This window comes from Octopus bimaculoides, chromosome 7 (genome assembly GCF_001194135.2).
Source record: "Octopus bimaculoides isolate UCB-OBI-ISO-001 chromosome 7, ASM119413v2, whole genome shotgun sequence".
Taxonomy (NCBI): Eukaryota; Metazoa; Mollusca; class Cephalopoda; order Octopoda; family Octopodidae; genus Octopus; species Octopus bimaculoides.
The window spans coordinates 89,276,214-89,280,639 of NC_068987.1; the positions used below are offsets into that span (position 1 = coordinate 89,276,214).

The 4,426-nt window shown below is 38.7% G+C and overlaps 1 protein-coding gene across 3 annotated transcripts in view; it reads right to left on the reverse strand.

Annotated features, from left to right (window-relative positions):
- The window catches only part of LOC106870575 (inositol polyphosphate multikinase), a 23,829-nt gene that overhangs the window by 14,454 nt on the left and 4,949 nt on the right, over positions 1-4,426 (reverse strand). The window contains exon 1 of one of the 3 annotated variants that reach the window (XM_052969783.1): positions 1,643-1,814. The exons of the other annotated variants lie outside the window; for them this stretch is intronic. The gene's annotated coding sequence lies outside the window, so the exon portion shown is untranslated. Of the gene's footprint in view, positions 1-1,642; positions 1,815-4,426 lie in introns of those variants that run through there. 3 annotated transcript variants of the gene reach the window in all.

Consider the following 4,426-nt stretch of genomic DNA (forward strand, 5'->3'; position numbering starts at 1 on the left):
ACCTTCCCTAGAATTGCTGGCCTTGTGCCAGTATTTGAAACCATCTTAATTCCAGTATTTCATTTAATCTGAGAATGGAATGGAGTGAATGATGTGATTGCAGAGTACTGAAAGCACAAGTTGCACTGGGCCGGATATGTCGCAAGGTTCACAAATGAGTTGGTGCATGCAGTAGCAAAGTGTTATCCAGGAGACGGAAAAAGACCACATGGAAGGCCTCCACAACAATGGGAAAGCAATTTAGTTAAGCAGTTTGGATCAAGATGGAAAAGAATGACACAATCAACTCTGATCTGGCAGAAACAAACTCTGACCAGCAGTGTGAAACAGTATCTGATGGTCTGATCGATATTGTGATTTCATTTCCCAATGTCAGCTGTCTGAGTTCATTTCTTCATTTCCACTGCTGTCAGCTTTTCTTTTGATCTTTTTAAAATGTCAAGAAATACAATCCCAGTCAAGTAGTGAAGTTGGGTTTCTCATCTCTCTTAGATTTTGTTGATATGAGAAGAGTCAAGGGAAACTACTCACAGCATCTCTTTCTCCAGAAATGAAGACAAGTTGAGGGAAGTGAAAGGGGGGAGGGGGCAGTGAGTTCTCAGAAAATCTGATTTGCTACAGGAACTGTCCAAAAACAGATTGATGGGTATTACAGCATGGAACGGAAATATAGAATTGCACTGTTAGCGATAGCATTGTGTTCTCTTTGTTTCTGACTTTAGAAAAAAGGAAAGAATACAATAGTATTTGTTGTTGTTGTTGTTTAGGCCAAAGTCAGTACTGACTGACCAATGATCGAAGCTGTTCCAGCAGTAATCATGTCTTTCCATACAACTACATTGATAAACATGCCCTCCCTTTTTTTAAAAATTAGAGTTAGGCATAGGAGTGGCTGTGTGGTAAGTAGCTTGCTCACAAACCACATGGTCCAGATTCAGTCCCACTGTGTGGAACTGTGGGCAAGTGTCTTCTACTATAGCCTCGGGCCGACTAAAGCCTTGTGAGTGGATTTGGTAGACGGAAACTGAAAGAAGCCCATCGTATATGTGTATATATATGTATGTGTGTGTATATGTTTCTGTGTCTGTGTTTGTCCCCCCAGCATCGCTTGACAACTGATGCTGGTGTGTTTACGTCCCCGTAACTTAGCAGTTCGGCAAAAGAGAACAATAGAATAAGTACTAGGCTTACAAAGAATAAGTCCTGGGATCGATTTGCTTGACTAAAGGTGGTGCTCCAGCATGGCCACAGTCAAATGACTGAAACAAGTAAAACAGTTACAGGAATTTAGCTGATATTTTCTGTGGATTGAACAATCACTAAGAGGATCTTTTTTGGGAGGGATCAAGGGACAGTACCTATTCCCTAAGTTAGGCATGAAAGATGCCTACAATGGATTTGAACTTGAAACTCTGGAGCCAATATTTCAATAGAATACCTATTTGACCAATTTGCTTCTACCGCTGGATAAATTACAAAGGAACAATAAAACCCCTAAAACCCCTGCAATTAATCAACAATCTACAAAAAGAATTGAAACTGAATAAGAAATATTCTTTCCTCAATGATTCAAATGAAAAATGAAATCAATCAACTGAAGGTTGATTAATTAGCAGAATCATCAGCTCAGTGGATAACCTACCTGCACTAATTAGAGTCGTTTATGTGCCAAGTTTAAACACTCTTTGGGTCAACTTTTGATTTTGTTCTTTCAAAGATGACAAAATAAAATATTAGTCCAAGTACTGCAGTCGATTTAACATTCCTTTAAAGCATTCTGGACGAAAAGGGAATTGTAATGGAATCCAGGAACTTAAACCATTAATTTTAAAATGAATTAAATTATTACGTGCAGGTGTGACTGTGTGGTAAGAAGTTTGCTTCCAAACATGGTTTGGGGTTCAATCCCACTGTGTGACTGTGTGGGACTTTGGGAAGGTATCTTCTACTATAGCCTCAGGCCAACCAAAGCCTTGAGAGTGGATTTGGTAGACAGAAACTGAAAGAAGCCAGTCATGTGTGTGTGTGTGTGTAATGCTAAAATAATTTTATCATGAAGAATATTTTAGTACTGGTTTCAGTCTTTGCGACTTTTTCAACTTAGAGTAAAGCATGAAAAACAATTAAATTGTGGAAAAATTAAGTGAAATGATTTTTAAAAATATTTCCATAGTTTTCAAATACAAGGGATATTTTTTTCTGTCTATCTCTATCTCTTTTTAACTCTTGTGAAGGCTTGGTAGCATGTGGTAGGTAGTAGCAGTCCTAAATGGATATTTCATTATAAGTTCTTGGTTTTAAATGTTTAAGCAGCAGTAGTAGCCCAGGAAGGAGGTGATGAAGAAGATGAGGAAGTAGTGGGAGTAGGAAAAGAAAAAGAATAATGAAAATATAGGAGTGGTATTACAGTAAGAGGATGTTAGTAGAATCCTCTTAAATGGCTAAGTGACCTAAAAGTGACCTGTTGTGGTTGTAATGGTAGTGATTGGAATTGTTGGTGTGTTTAGTAAGAAAAGCTTAAAAGAAAAGAAATAAAGTTCTGGGGTTGATTTATTTGACTAAAATTCTTCAAAGCAGTGTCCCAGCATGGCCACAGTCTAATGAGTGAAACAGGTAAAAGATTTTCTATAAAGTATATTTAATAAGAATATTTCAATTTGGTTAACAACAGTGTAACGATTTGGCTGAGTTGAGAGATAAACGAAAAAAATGTCTGAAGTTCTAAATGCAAAAATATTTTATGAAACAAAACAATTACAACATTTGTAAAAGAGAAAAATAAACCATCTTAGAAAAATATGATGTTTAGAACATTATTAAAACAGTGTATATGGTTTTAATATTTACACAGCAGTACATCTTTTATATAACTAGAATGTCAGTAAGAGAGATGGTTTGAGCTGCTAGGAATAGAAGTCAAATTTTACTAAAAGTACAACCAACAATGTTAAAAAGAAAAAAGATAAAATCAATAATGAAGTTCTAGATATAAATACAAAAGACAGCATGGTCACAGATTGACCGCCATATCTGATCAGTCGGAGCTGAATTGGACTGACCAACTCTGACAATTTTATTTTAAGTTGTTCTCACATTTCTTAACAGACTAACAACTAGCGATGTTGATAGTTATGACAGTCTACTACCGCAGTTGTGCCTATTGTTGATTCACTCTGCTTACCTATAAGTAGGTTCCATGAGTAAATTGTGAGCTGATAGTCTAGATGCAGAGAAAGCTCAAAATCTCAGCCACGGTTCTGAGTCTTCTGAATGTTTCAGTCAATCTAACTATTGATTTGATTTTCAACAGTGTTGGTCAGGTGGAAGAGACTGTGTCACAGATCTTTACAGACCCTCCAGCACTGGTGAGATTGGTACAGTTGATGTCTGTAGGAAAAAACATGAGTAGGAATGGAATTCTAGAAGGATGATTTTCTGGGGAAGAAAGATTGGATTTAGTGGTTGGTGGGGAGGGGGAGAAAGATATAGTATGGGTGGTGAGAGGAGAATAGATGCTGTATAAAGTGGCTTTGTGGGAGGGGTTTGTAACTATTTAATCCCAAGAAACAGAAGTAGCTGTAGTAGTGAGCAGAATGAGGAGACTGTGAATCTGTAGCCGTGGAGATTGTAGGATGCTTATGGGGGGGTCTTAGGAAAAATCTTGACACATCTTTACCACCATCTTCTCCCTTTTTCCAGTTGGGGTAACCATGTATCTCCCCTACAGCAAGACACCTATTTCTATCCTTCTATCATCACTTGGCATGAAGCCACCATCCTCAACTCTACTCCACCCCTTTCAGCTGAGGAGTCTTGTCTTGCAAGTTACTTGGTGACCTCACTAGTGCTGGTGCTACATGAAAAGCACCCAGTCCACTCTGTAAAGTGGCTGATGCTAGGAAGGACACCCAGCCACAGAAACTATAACAAAATAGATCTTGGAGCTTGCCAACTCCAGTCAAACCATCCAACCCATGCCAGCATGTAAAATGGACATTAAACGATGATAACAATGGATGGCTTTGTTTTTAATGTGGCCCAGGATGTGCATGTGTGGAGTAGCAATAATAGTCCGGATGTGGAAACAAAACATATGTAGGTTTTTGAGCCTTCTACAGTGCTTTTTAAAAAAAGAAATTTATTTGTATTTATATCCTGGAGGCAAAGTAGCTGAGTTTCTTTCAAGTGTTGGGGCCTCATGGAGTCAATGACCGAGACCTTTGACATTATGTTGTGCTTGAGAAGAAGACCCATCGAGCCGAGCAAAATTGCAGTCATGGCAGATACCAGTGTCACGCAAATGGCACCCGTGCCAGTGGCACGTAAAAGCACTCATTACACTCTCGGAGTGGTTGGTGTTGGGAAGGGCATCCAGCCATAGAAAACCATGCCAAACCAGACTGGATGTTGGTGCAGCCTTCCAGTG